The sequence below is a fragment of the Gordionus sp. m RMFG-2023 genome, chromosome 2, assembly GCF_954871325.1.
Source record: "Gordionus sp. m RMFG-2023 chromosome 2, tfGorSpeb1-WG-v2, whole genome shotgun sequence".
In the NCBI taxonomy this organism is placed as follows: domain Eukaryota; kingdom Metazoa; phylum Nematomorpha; class Gordioida; order Chordodea; family Parachordodidae; genus Gordionus; species Gordionus sp. m RMFG-2023.
In genome coordinates, this window is record NC_088776.1 from 64,193,800 (window position 1) to 64,210,077 (window position 16,278).

The 16,278-nt window shown below is 26.6% G+C and overlaps 1 long non-coding RNA gene across 1 annotated transcript; it reads left to right on the plus strand.

Annotated features, from left to right (window-relative positions):
• Window positions 1-11,062: 11,062 nt before the first annotated feature.
• Window positions 11,063-14,456, plus strand: LOC135924842 (uncharacterized). The gene is made up of 4 exons (XR_010571423.1): window positions 11,063-11,230; window positions 11,274-11,495; window positions 11,537-11,665; window positions 14,095-14,456. It is a non-coding gene; the product is annotated as an uncharacterized LOC135924842 (long non-coding RNA).
• Window positions 14,457-16,278: the final 1,822 nt, after the last annotated feature.

Sequence of the window (16,278 nt, forward strand, 5' to 3'; positions counted from 1 at the left end):
CAAATTTCTTTGTGTTTAATTTAAAATATTTAAAATATCTAATTATTTTTAAATAAATACAATTATTTTTCAAATATAAATTTTGAGCAAAATAATATCCTAAATCACCATATAATTTATTTATAATATTGGCAGTGTGCTATAATAATGTTAGAAATAATTATTTTATAAAAATTATATTAAAAATCATATTAAAAATTATATTAAAAATTAAAAAAAAAATAATATAAATATCTCCTAATGATGGCGTCTTTTGAAAATCGACTTTTTTAAAAAATAATTAACATAATGTTAATAAAAGATATAAAAATATATCTCATGAGCAGTGGCGTAGCCAGGATTGATCCATAAGAGGGGGGGGGGGTTTGAAAAATTTTTGGGGGCTTCGCCCCCAAACCCCCTTATCAAAATATGCCAATATTTTGTGTATTATACCCAGGCCAGCATAAATATTAAAAAATATTAGAATTAAAATTTTTACCAAATTTATAATTAATAAGCGACTGAAAGCATTATTTTGAAAATGTTATCAATGTGTTGCGTTATTCTAATTTCTTAATCTTATTATATATTTTTATAATCTAATTTTTTGTTATTTGTTATAATCTAATTTTATTTTATAAACGGCGTAACCTTACTTTTTTAATATTATTTTACTTTTTTGTATTTCGTTTATATTCTAATTTGGACCTATAAAAAATGTATATAAGAGAAGTGTGAAATGAAAAAGTTAGTTAATAAAATATATTTTTTATTTAATAAAGTTAATAAAACATATTTATTATTCACCGGTACATATTCATGTTATTCTACATGGTGCCTCCAGTTTTGGCAAAAGAAACTCGCCTTATGGAAATTTTTTTTAAAAATAAAATTTTTTTTTTCCCTTTGTAAATATGGTTAATAAAAAAAATTATAAAATGGTACAAACAATTCTATATAAGATGGATAAAAAAAAGGGTAAGTCATTTCAAAATTATTTTCATCAATTATGTTCGCCTTCAAACTACTTAATGTACCACATCAAATCTCCATATACGATATTTTATTTGATTTAACCTATAATTCCGATGTCAACTTTTATAGGATAAACGGTACGGAGGATGTACTGTTTGAATTTATGAATTTAAGAGACATGATAAATTGTTTTGAATTATTAAACGGGAAACACTATATTTACGGCGATAGTGATTTTATTGAATTAATTTGTATATTCGTTAAATCATAAATAGTTATACCAAAACTTGGATTAATAAAATAATAAATGTTGTAATTGCTTATTTATGTGTCTTATTAATTAAATATGGAAATTAAACAAGAATTTACACATAAGATCCCTAAGTTAGTGGGTCCTCTTACTGAAATTTATTTAGACAGAATATTAAATTACTTTTCGACCAGTACATTATCGGACTCTATTAAAATTAATACTTTGCTTAATAATTTATCAGACGAAGTTTTTGACGACATTAAGGCAATTTGTTCTGATACCGATATTTTAGATCTTAAAATTGTGATTAAAAAGTTAACCTATCTTTTACCAGCGCTAAATTTAAATACTTTAATTAATAAATTTAATCTTCTTCAACAAAACTCATCAGAGAGTTTTATGCTGTGGTACATTAGAGTATCGAAACTTCATAAGAAATGTAATTTTTTGGACGATAGTAGATTAAAAGAGAAGTTACGGACATCTACTTTAAACGATAAAATTAAATACAAATTCTCCAAAAATTTTGACCTTACATTGAATCAGATGGTGGAATTAGGGGTGAAACTGGACTCTAGTAATATTAAGTCTGAGGATAATGATATAAGTTATATAAATAATGACAAAAAGTCCGATAAAGATAAAAATTTTTGCAGTAGAAATGATAATAATTTTAGAAATAATTTTAGAAATAATTATGATAATAGATATAGAAATGGGAATTACAATAATAATTTTAGATACAATTATGGTAATAATAATTCGCGATACCACGATAATTATAACAATTATAACTATAAAAATTGTCGCTATAATAATAATAATCAATCGAATTATGGTAGAAATAATACATGGTATGATAATAATCAAAGAAAACAAATCCAATACGGTGACGGAAATCGTAACAATTACCAATCTTATTACAACAATTCAAATAATATAGAGGTAATGATAATAATCAGAGAAAGCAAATACAATATAACAACAACTCAAATAATTATAGAGGTAATAATAATAATCAGAGAAAGCAAATACAATATAACAACAACTCAAATAATTATAGAAGTGGCGACGAAAATAACAGAAAGCAAATACAATACAATAATGATTACAACATGAATATTGAAGAAATTATTGAAGAGAAAGTTGATTCTACAAAGAACAAAGATGATAATGATTTTAATGTCAACAATTTATCTGGTGACGTGATTAATGACAAAGATAACGCATTTATGACTACTGTAAAAGTGAACGATGTTGTTACTTGTATGCAAGTGGACACTGGATCCAAATACACTATTATACCTCATGGTCTGGCTAAAAAATTTGGTATTAGAGATCTTAAGAAATCTGAGCTACAACTCACTGCTTATGACGGGAATTTAATCAAAATCATAGGAACTACTCAAGTTAAAGTGACTTATGATGGTATTTCCAAATATTTACAAGCGGTAGTGGTTGAATCAAGTAAAAATGCCTTGTTGGGACGTACGTGGATAAATGCTTTCAAAAATATTTTAAATAAATTTATAGCAAAGATTGACACTAATTACGAAGATGAAATAAAAAAATTGATTAAAGAGTGTGAATCGAAACTAACTAATGGGCCAATCAACAAAGCAAGTGTCAAGTTACATTTAAGAAGTGATGCCCAACCTAAAATTATACCGCCTAGACGTATTCCTTATTCAAAAATTAATCTTGTTAGTAATGAACTTAAAAAATGGATACATGATAAAATTATTGAGCCGGTGAATGATGTCCGATGGGCAAGTCCTGTTACCGCTGTCTACAAAGAAGATGGGAGCATTAGGCTTTGCGCTGATTTTAAGGATACTGTAAACCCAGCTCTAGAAGACTTTAGATACCCTCTACCACGAATTAATGATCTAATTGCTAAACTTTCGGAAGGAAAGAAATTTACGAAGATTGACTTTAAAAATGCTTTCTTACAGATTCCAATTGATAAAAGTTGCAGAAATATTTTAACCATATCTACGCATAAGGGAGATTACCAATTTACTAGACTTCCTTTTGGGCTTAAGACCTCATCTGCAATTTTTCAACAGATTATGGATCAAATCTTCGGTGACATGGATGACGTTATATTTTATATTGATGATTTACTTATAACTGGAAAAAACGATGAAGCCCACCTAAACAACATAAGAAAAGTATTTGATAGGATATCATCGTATGGGCTAATACCTAACTTTAATAAAAGTGTGTTCTTTAAAAACAAAGTGAGGTTCCTGGGTCATGATATTGACGCTAAGGGGATTCATGCTAATCACGACAAAATTGAAGCAATAATTAATATGCCAGAACCAAAATCAGCTGCTGAATTATCAACATTTCTGGGAATGGCTGGCTACTATAGAAAATTTTTGAACAATTTTGCGGAAATTGCCGATCCTCTTTATAAGATTGTCAACAAAGAAAAATGGGCTTGGAACCTAGAACACTCTAAAAGTTTTAATGATCTAAAGAAGTTAATTAGTCTTCCACCTGCTTTGACATATTTTAACCCTGAATTACCTATAGGGATAGCCACTGACGCATCAAAATGTGGTTTAGGAGCTGTACTATTTCATATTGAAAAAGATGGTAAAGAAAAACCTATAGCTTTCGCGTCGAGAACTTTATTAAAATCTGAAATGAACTATACCAATATTGAGCGTGAGGCTCTCGCTATAATGTTCGCCATAAAGAGATTTCAGGAATATTTAATCGGCACAAAATTTACAATTATTACTGACCATAAGCCTCTAGTTCACATCTTCACCAAGGGTCTTAAGGATAATAGCACCATGTCGTTAAGACTCCAGAAGTGGAATATTACATTAGGAGGATATGATTTTAATATAAAGTATAAAGCCGGTAAATATAATGTTGTTCCTGATTGCCTTTCAAGATTATCACAAGAATGTCGTGATGAAACTATTGAAAACGTAACCATTATAAATGAATATGAGGATTTACCTATTAACTTTGATCAAATTCGTGATGAAACTTTGAAAGATACGGAATTAAAACAAGTCATAAATGAAATTAATAACAACAGACCTATAATGAATAATATTTATAAAAACATTGAATTGGAATTAAGTATAATTAAAGATTGTCTTTACAAAAGCAATAAAATCATAATTCCGTCTAATATGAGAAAAACTATACTACAGTCATTACATGAAGGTCACTTGGGAGCAGGAAAAATCAAATCCTTAGCCAAAGATTACATGTGGTGGCCTGGTATAAATAATGATATCGTTATGGAAGTGAAAAGTTGTGACGATTGTAATATATATCACGATAATCCTATAAAGATACAAAAACCATGGGTTTCGGCAACCAAACCGTTTGAAAGGATACATATAGATTATGCGGGTCCGTTTTTTACAAAAAATTGGTTGATAATAGTCGATGCCTACAGCAAATTTCCAATTATTATTCCTGTTAAAAATATTACGACTGATGTTACTTTAAAAGAAATCTTTAAAACTATTTCGCTATACGGAATACCTGAAACTATAGTTACTGATAACGGCACTAACTTTACGAGTAACGATTTTGAAAAATTTTGCAACAATTTTGGTATTAAACATGTGCTTACATCTGCTTATCACCAGCAATCCAATGGCCAGGTTGAACGCATGGTTAGAACGTTCAAAACACATATGAAAAGGAATATTAAAATAGACCCAGATATCGCACTTAGCAAATTTTTACTTAATTACAGAAATACGCGTAATGATACTACAGGAGTTACACCATCACAGAGAATGTTTAATCGAGATATTAGAATTAAATGGGACTTATTAAAACCGATGGAGGAGAGGGAGAATAAAATAAATGTTACTTTACCACGAAATAGAACTTTTAATGTAGGAGATTTTGTTTGGTATAAAATACAAGGTGATGATAAATGGTGTAAAGGTATGATCAACAATAAAGAAAGTGATATGATGTTCCAAATTAAGACTGAGAAAGGTATTTTGAGGAGACATTTAGATCAAATAAGAATTAGAAATTGTTTTAACACAATTATTAACTATGACTCTAAGGATTCTTTTAAGGAGGGAAGTATGGACAAAAATATAAAAATTACTGATAATAACGATATAACACCTATCTTTAGACCTGTGCGAATTAAAAAAAAACCTGCTTATTTAAAAGACTATGTAACTTAAAATATAAAATAAATATTAAATTGTATAAACTAAATTAAAAATTAAAACGCTTATATTAAAACGCAAAAAATTAAAACGCTAAAAATATAACAATCTTATTGATTTATCATTCTTCATTTATTCTTATGATGAACTATTATTTCTTATTCGCAACTTATTTATGATAATAACAATTTTGGAAAAAATGATAATAACAATTGAGTACTATCAAACAAGCTATGATTAATGGAGACAATTTACGATATGGATATCAAGCTTGTGATTAAACAAACCAACGTGCAAAATCGAATTGATCAAACCAACGATTGGGACAAGCCAACGTTATGATGATTTATGATACAACTTGATTACCAAAATGGTTAACCACTTGGACAACAAACTCTCTGTGTCTTCTCCGATGAAATTATCAGAAGAGGGAGAATGTTGCGTTATTCTAATTTCTTAATCTTATTATATATTTTTATAATCTAATTTTTTGTTATTTGTTATAATCTAATTTTATTTTATAAACGGCGTAACCTTACTTTTTTAATATTATTTTACTTTTTTGTATTTCGTTTATATTCTAATTTGGACCTATAAAAAATGTATATAAGAGAAGTGTGAAATGAAAAAGTTAGTTAATAAAATATATTTTTTATTTAATAAAGTTAATAAAACATATTTATTATTCACCGGCACATATTCATGTTATTCTACACAATGTTTAGTAATTGTATATTAATTCAATCTATTCGATGTAAAAAAAATTTGCCTCCCCCCAAACCTTCCATGTTAAAAATAATTATTTTAATTAAATTATTGCATATAACAATATTTTGCAGAGATTTTATTTATTATTAACTTTATTTATTTAACTATGTATTTATTTTAATAATATATAAAAAAATAAATTTCAAAATATATAAATTTTATACAGATTATTATATTAAAAATTGAATGTAAATAACTATATTTTAAAAAAATAAAATTGCAATAAAATATGAAATTCTTGCTAAAAAAATACAATTTAACAATTTTATTTAGTATAAACCTTTTATTTAACTATGTGTTTATTTTATATACAAAAAATAAATTTCAAAATTAGAAATTTTATACTGATTACTATTTTAAAAATTGATTGTAAATATCTATATTTTAAAAAAATAAAATTACAATAAAATATAAGTAATTCTTGTATGCAATTTAAAAAAATATAATTTAACAGTTATATTTAATACAAATGAGTATATTATATAAATAATTCTTATTGTAGATGCAATACTATAATTAAATATAGTATAAAAATATCATGACTAAAAATTTATTATAATTAAGTTTTACATATAAAAATTTTATGACTAAGAAAATATTACAATTATATGATTTGAATTTATAAAGAGAGGTCTACTTTTCTCTGAGATTTGGCTAATTCATCTAGAATCAAATTTTTATCTAGAATAATCTCCTTATAAATATTTAATAGGGCTAATCCATTTAAACGATTTTCATCGGTGCTATTTCTTAAATAGGTTTTTAACCTTTTCAAAGTTGAAAAAGACCTTTCATTAGTGCAGGTACTAATCGGTAAAGTAGCTAAAATAAAAAACAATGTTTTGATATTGGGCAGGGAATCTAAAGTGCAATTACACATGGAAAGGGCCCGCAAAGCATTTTTTGGTCTCAAAGAGTACTCTATTCTGCCAAGATTTTTATACCAAAATTCGACATCACAAAGTAACTTATTATACGACCCTAATAAATCATCAGAATAAAACTCTGAGATGTTCCTAATATCCTCTCGCGTTTCAAGTGTAATCAACAATTCAGACTCAACCGGCAAAAGAAAATAAAAGCTTTTTAAAATAAAATTGTGACTTATAAATCTTTCCTTTAATTGAAATAAAAATGTATCAATAAGTGGAATAAAAATGTGAATTTTATAAAAATCCTCAATCGTAGATGCATCAATATTTGAGCGATTGGATTGTCTAGAAACTACTCTAGGTTTAAAAATTTCAATCCCAAACATATTAGCGATCTCCTTTACTTTCTCATATATTTCGTGAAATTTTTCATTCATATTATCTCTGATATTTGTTAATATTTCAACAATATCCTTTGCCCTATTCATAACCTCCCTTAAATCCAAATCAATTTTTTGTAACATATTGCTAAAATCATATGTATAATTAAATAAAAAATAAACACATTGAATTGAAATTAAAAATTGAGCTTCGTAATAACCTGTAAAAGATTTTCCGCATCTGCGGAATCTTTTTCTTTGCGTAATATGTATGATTCCAGTGCCGCAAAAATAACCTCATATAACTCGATGAAAACCTTCACCGATTGTTGTCTTTCAATGAATGTGGGACAAAATCTTTTTAATTTTTTTTTTGAATTTTTTGAATCAATTTCATCGAACGTTTGGGTAAAAATTTCCCTCTTCTTGGGTGGGGTAAAGAAGTCACAAACCGACGATATTGTTTCTAAATTTTGAAAAATATATAAAAATTATATAAAGATATCTATAATACATAATAAAATCTAATAAATTTCAATTAAATCAAAATCTTTTTACGTAAACTGTTCCGGATGTCTCTAATTTCACATGCCTCAGTTATCATCAAATTCAGGCAATGTGAACTGCAGTGAACATAAAGAGCTGTGCTATAAAGCTCTCTAATTCTTGACTGGACCCCTTTAACATGGCCACTCATCGAGGGAGCTCCATCGTACCCTTGGCCTCTCAGTAGATTTAAATTTAAATCCAGGTTTTGAAGTGATTTAATAATTTGATTAGCAATCGTTTCTGACTTAATGTCAGGTAATTCAATAAATTGAACAAATAGTTACTTCATTTTATAATTACCTGATTCCATATCAATAAACCTTAAAAATATCTTTATTGTTATTTAATAAATTTAACTATGCCAGAAGTTATTTACATACAATCTATCTTTATTCTTTTATTGTTATTTAATATTTTAGTTCATATAATTTATAAATATTTTTAAACGATGTGATCATTTAAAATTAAAACTCCTTTTTTTATAAATATATTTCATTGTGATATTCATATTCATATTGTATTATATATAATATATTATCTTATTTCTTTAAATTGAAACCGTTTTTTAAATATAATTATTCGCAATAAAAAAATAATAATTTTTTATTTAATAAAAAAAAAAAAAATTTAAAAAAAAACTGCTCATGAGGAATAATTCATAATAATCGTAATAATTTTTTTTATTGCCTCATTTTTATAAAAAGTTTAAATTTTATATAATATTATTAGATTTGTAAATTAGAAATTACAATTATTTAATATAACATATTTAATTTATGACTACAGCAAGCATCTGCTCATTCTAATAGATGCTATGGGTGTTAGGTAGTTAACCTTCACACATTTAATAATCATAATAAATATATATATTATCATTAAAGAATATATATTTTTAACGAATATACTAATTCTTAATAATATAATATTATATATTTAAACATATATTTCCATAATATAAATAATAACAATATATGTATAATTTCCACATTACTACATTTCCCCTTTATTAATTGAAAGTAACCTTATATCATTTAGACTTGAACAAACAGTTTTTAATATAAAATCATTTAATAATCATAATTTTATCATTCTCACTTTAATATTTGTATTGTTAATATATTTTATTTCATTCTGAAATTTCATATAATATAAACAACCTGAACATCTTAATGATTTTATTATTTAATTTCTTTTGCAAATTCATTCATCAACCTTTCTTTGTCAGCAATTATATAATAATTCATTCAATATCAGAACCATTAATATTCCAATTTAAGTTTATTATGAACCATAATTTTATCATATTTTAAAAATTCTCCACATTTTGACATAAGATTTACAATTTTATTTTTATCCATATTAATTTCATGAATTATCTAATACTTTCATATTGCTCAAACAAATATCACATTTACCAAATAGTTCATAGATACTTACCATGACATTTTCCAATCACCCATAATTTAATTCATAAAGCATCTTATAGATTCCTATTGCAGGTTCCTTCTTTCCTCGTCACTCTAATAAATTAGTTAAAATACATATTTACATTTACATCCATGACTGCCGCTAATATAATATTTGGGATAATTCATACACTTATTTATACGACCATAACAATATATATAGTTCCAGATATCACATTATCCAATATTATTTTAATCATAAATATAATATTATCATTACAAAATATATCTAAATACCGAATGTATTAATTCTTTTTAAAATAATATATAATATGATATTCATACATTTATTCCAAATGCATGTATACTTTCCACATCACTACATCATCATGTATAGAATCATATATTTTAGTGAAAATGCATGACACACTCTTCAACCCTAGTGTTGTTAAATGGTTGGTTTTTTACGACCACGACCCCGAGTCGAAGTCGTAAAAATTGGCCCAGAGCCAGGGTCTAGAAATCGACCACGACCCAGCCCGACCCATTGGGCCTGTTGAGCCGACCCGGGTCGGCCTGCTGGGTCGGCTTGCTTGGTTGGCTTGCTGGGTCAATTTGTTGAATATATAGAAAATTAAACTATTTTGTTTTAATCCGGGTTCATTATTTTTGATATTAGAAAGATGTTTTTTAAAATTTATTTATAAGTAAATTATAACTTTTTATATCTTCTTATCTTATCTATGACATTGGTCATAGATCTGCCGAAAGTAAGTGTATGTGAATTATAAAGAAGCCCACCCTCCCTATAATTTTGCTGAATTTTTTTTCTCAGGGATACCAACATTTGTACAGATGTATATTTATTAAAATGAGTGGAATTACGCCCTATCCAATTTGTAGTTCTAGAATGAGGTATAGTTATGGGTGTGAAGGAGAAAAAGGCAAGAAAATAAAAATTATATCTTCTAAATTCAAAATAGCTATTAATTATTTAGTTAAAAAAAATTTCATTTTAGATATTGTATTTTAAACTAAATATTATGTAATCAGTATAATACATATGACTTGATAGATTTTCCTTACGTTATATATTCTTAACTTCACTTTGTAATCGAAAAAAATTATATTTAGCTTCTCATAGTTTTTTTCTAACATCAAATTTATATACCTTTATCATACTATTTGGATCTATAAGGTAAGGTGCCTAATCATGATGAATATTAATCTTATAAGGATGTATAAAATAACATTATCATAAAAAATAAAATTTTATCGGTAAAATATATTTAATTTAGAAAACTAGAAAACATTAATTTAGAAATTAACAGTTAAGAGAGTAATAGATATATTTTATTTATTTGTTATAAAATATCTATAAATAATCAAAAAGGGTACAAAATGCCAGAAAAATATCTTAAAAGAAAAAAAATATTTTGAAAAAAAATTGATATTTTTTTTAAATTATAAAATGATGTGAAGTTTTATTTTGTTCCTCTGTTTACATTTTCGTTCGATAAAGAAAAATTTCTTTGCAGCCCGATATATAAACCAACATATTTTTATTTTAAAATATAATATTTTTGTAACTGATTCGCAATTTTTGCATTCAATATTTATCAGCTGTTAAATGTCAAATTTATTGTCAAACTTAATTATTATATAATAAGTATCACATTATCTATTTTATTGTAGTTTTTCGATTACTCTATTCATAAGAATGTCCTTAACGAACAATATTACTCAACATACAAAATCACACGAAATTAATTTTGATAATTCATCTAATATGCCCAATGAAAAATTGAATTTGAAATACAATTACTATTATATTAAATCTTTAAAAGCAATAACACAATTAATTCATTTGGTATACTTATTTAAAAAAATATACACTAATTAACTAAATTTAGTTTTTAGCTATTATTTGCCTGGCTCTGGTATTATCTGTAGATCATTATACATTCCATGATAATATTGATACATATTCTATATTGGACACATCAATTGGTCCATATATTAGAGTTTTTACCTTCATATTAGTTTACACACTTTTATTCACTTCTGTAACATTATTTGTTCATATGTACAATATTCATGTATTTATAAGCCATGAAATAAATCTTATAAAATTGGTAAGATTTAGTTAAATATTATATTTTACTTATATTTATAGGAAATGACACTATACATTATATTTACAGTTATGTATTTTTTAATTTCTCCAATAATGATTGGAAGCCTGACATATTATCATTATCTATTTGTTAATAAATCAGCATTTCGGCAATTATTGATATCTAGTGTAAGCCATCATTATACAATATATATATATAATTATCTCCAATATTTATTAACATTGAGTCTCAATAGAAAAATATGCCTTATCCTGGTGCAAGCTTGTTATGTATTTGTATATATTTTTTTAAAGGATCTAAGATAATATTTAACATAATTATTAACTAATATGTGGATGTTTGATAATAGCTACGTCATTTTCAATTTGGAAAGTAATGAGTGTCTACTTTATCATTGTTCAATGAAAATATACTTTTTGGTTAATTTTTGAGTAGAAAAATTTGCTCTGCTTCTCCCAAATATAATTAAGGATCATAAGTAGTAATCTTTAATAAGATATTTTTTTAAAAAAATTGGGAAAATGGAAATTGATTTATTGGGAAATACATAATTATTTTTTAAAATATACCTGGGCTGGATCTGAAATATTTTTTTAAAAAAATTACAGGGCCAGGCCGTATATTTTAACAGATATTTGAAATCACCATTATTCGCTATAAAAATCAAAAATAAATATAATATATTTTATAAAAATTTGGGCCAGGCCTGAAATTTTTTTTTTAATAAAAGCCGGGTTGGGCCATAGACAAATGTTTGAAAAATAATATCCAGACCAGGCCATGCAATTGGTACCTCTCCAGGTCTCTGATATATATATATGTGTATGGGGAGGGGCAATAATGCTGTCATCTCCTTCCTTCGGGAACCTCTTGTGACCAATTTTATGTATACAACTTATATGCATATATATGTATATATATATAATGTGACTCATAATTTATCTTGGTATTGGAGTTAAAATTTTAAGCCCCCCCCCCCCCCATAAAGAGAATTACCATTAACATCATTATTAACTTTCTGGGTTAAGGTTTCTTCCAAAGTTTAGCAATTCATTTTAAAAGAAAGTCATAATAAGGCCTTCTTTTGTATAAAATATTTTAGTAAAGAAATCAAAAAAATATTAGTTGAAAATTTCTTCAAAATCTTTCTGAAGGATAGTTTGAAATTATAATACTTTAACTAATTGTTATGAATAAATTTTATTTGAAAATTATTTCAAGGGATTAACATCTGATATAAGGAAGAAAATATATTCATAATTCGAATTCAAAAAGTAATTTTCACTTACAACTGTTTTTAGGTGTTAACTCAATATTTCAGAAAAATACTACTCAAGTCTGAAGATTTTTTTTTTCATAGAAGGAACAAAGGTTTAAAACTTATATTATCGAAATCTCGAGACTTAGCCCAATATTTTTCCGGCTAAAATATTGGGACATCTTTAAAAAAATCTGCTCAAAATGAGAATATATCCATTTCAAATAAATTTCGAGTTTTGTTTAAAGAAGAGAAGTAAAACATAACTTTGTTTTCCATTCTTTTTTAGAAAAATTCTTTGAAATGAAGATCTTACCTAAATTTTACTTGCAAAAATTGGCCTTAACGAGAATATGGTTATATTACATCTAAAATTGTCTATAAAAAAATGAGATTTGTGATTATGTATATTTTTTTTTTGCTTGAAAGATTGTTCGCTTCGTATAGTGAAAACCACCATAACCCGATTATAGTTATTTACTTCAACCAAAATTTCTCTAAAAATAAAATCGTGGTGAACGGCTTAAACCCCAGTTTTTAGCCTCAAATTATCACTTCAGCTTTCAACTTTGAAGAAAGCGGGAAATCTATAGCGGATTTTCTTCTGCGCATGCCTGTAGTCTTAGCCATTACACAATTCTAGACCTACTATTTGTTCTCCATTTTTCTAACTAATGTTATCACTAAAGGACTCCTTATTTCTCCATTTAAATAATATTGGAAAGTCTGATAACCAGGGTCTTTAAATTGCACAAGAAAAGTTGCATCATGCATTTTATATGTTAGAAAATTATTATTTTTATAATCCCTCTCTCCGCTAAAATTCTGGTGTTTGGTGCCGCTCTAGTCAGTGGACTAGGCAGCGGTCACTGGAAAGAGTTTTTCATTATATAATCCTTAAGGATGAATGAATTGATACCGGGCTCAATGCTACCACTGATAAAGTTTTCAAGTTATTTTTTTTTAAAGTATTAATATAATTCTCAGAGACCTGCAGAGGTACCATTTATACTGCCCGGCTCGGATTTTTAAAAATTATTTCTTTTCAGGCCCGATTCGGTTTTCTTTAAAATATTTTTTATTTATTTATGATTTTTAATGGCGGTTTTAAATATTTGGTTATGAAATATTCGGCCCGGCTTGGCCCGGCTTTTAAAAAATTTTCAGACCCGGCCCGGGTATATTTAAAAAAACTAAAATACGGCCCGGCCCGTGTACCCAGGGGGGCTTAGGGCCGGGCCTGCAGGTCTCTGATAATTCTTAAACTAATATTTTTATTGGGAATCAATATTAACACCAACCAGAACCGCATACAAAGATATTATTGTATTTTTTTAGGTATTGAGTTACCTATGCATGATCACGTGCGCGATGATCGCTCTAGTGACGTGGAACCAGAATTCAATCCCGGCTTTTTATTCTTCCATTATCAGCCGAGGTCGAAATTTTAGGAGATTCTCGATATCCACTTTAACCTCCATATAAAAGTAAAATCAAACATCCCCCCTTTGCCAATTAGTGAAGATAAGCATCCCTAATTAAACAAAACAGATACAAACCCAATAAGTATTATTTAAAAAAAAATCTCACCTTAATGTATTTTTTTATTATTATTTATATGATGATAACAACACTCTTATCCTAATGTTTTATAATGCAAAATATTTGTCGCGAGAAAATAAATTTATAAGTGTATCGATTTTTTGTTATCTAATAAAAAAAAGGATAAGTGTTATATATATATCTTATTAAATAGCTGGGTAAATTTATTTATTTTAGCCAAAAAATTATTAACTTCAACTCGAGTTTAAAAAATATATTAACTATATGCTTAGCTAATGTTTTTTTTTCCTTTACGCGTCCTTCTATAGTAATATGACGAATTATCTCAACTATGGACTTGGTCCACATCTGCTGATTTTTAAGTCTTCAAAAAATTCCTTTTTGTTTTCGGCTTGAATGAGTGTGGTTGCTATTGATTTATGTGGGGAAGAGGTAACATGGGTATAACTTCAGATGAGATAGCCCATGGGATAGTTGTAAAGCCATTAGCTGTTAAAGATTATGAGATTCTAATATACTATGGATTCGACCATGTTTTAGGAATAGGTTGATAGAAGTTTATTTATCGATGAAATAGTGCGGTTGAAGTTCAATTTTTAACTGAATTTTAATTACCTTAGTATTTTTGATAATTTACATAAAACTAGAATTAATTTATAAACTGAATTTGATGTGATCTTGTTTTATAGTCATATCTTTAGCCATTTATATTAATAAAATTTAGCGATTCAAAGCTCATATCCAAAATATAATTAAATTCAGGTATTATAATGAGATGTTTCGAAAACGAGAACTATTAATTCATAATTTGCGAACAAAAAAAGAATTGATTTAAATTATGATTTTTATTCTAAATAATTATCGATATTAATCAATTTGATTTAAAAATTACCAACCTAATTTTTTTTAAAAAAAACCTTAGCTGCCGTCAGCTTTTATCTTTGACGAAAAATGGGAATAGAAGTATGGCGGTCACATGTAATCTTTATATGGAATTAGATGATTATTTAAAATGTTTATGGCGGGATTCATTTAAATCTGATTTAATCATAAAATTCAAATTATTTGATTTTTTTTAGAGATGAATGAAATATTTTTTGGGTAATGGTTTTATAAACTTTAAAAAAATTTCTCGTTTCTATGTTTGCCGAAATTTTCCACCTTTTAATGAACCTTGGACAAATTAAGCTTATATCTTTGTATAATTTTTGCTACATCTTAAAATAAATATAATTACCAAAATTTTTGAGTATGGTATTTTCAACCTAAAATTCTTCCAATTTATTTCTAATAGCGGGCCATAAAAAATAAATTGTTATTTGAGTCCTGATATGAAGTTGATACTATCCAATAATCCCATAGATTTCCAAGGAATATCAGAAACTTTCCTAAGTGACATAGAAGCAACTAAAAAATATATGAGTTACCATATGTTAATATTTTTTAAATCTTCGTGATTCTATTGCGACTCCTGACCCGTACCCGAAACCCGGTCTATCTTTAAAAAATATTTGGTCAGTTCGGGCCTAATATTTTTTAAAAAATTTTGGGCCGGGTTGGGTCGGACTAAAATTTTTAAATATGATATCACATTTTGTCTAATAAAATTGATATATTTTAAAATTCTTGCAAGGCGCCAATCAATTTTTCTTAGCGTAAAATTTTCTATATTTAAATAAATTCAGACCAGGCCAGGTACAAATTATTTTAATTTTTGGTTACACTTGGGACTAATAATGAAAATATTCGCTTAAGACATTCGGGTGGGCTTGAAAAATTAGGCCCGATGCAAGATCACTAGATTTTCGATATTAACAATGTGCAACAGAAATAATTTTTTACCCCCCATTTTTTGCTAAATCAAAAACCTTATCGTCGTAATTTAAGCAATATCGGCCAGAATTTGTATTCTTTAAAATATAATCTGGCCAATGCTAAATAACAAATGGTGTGTAGAAA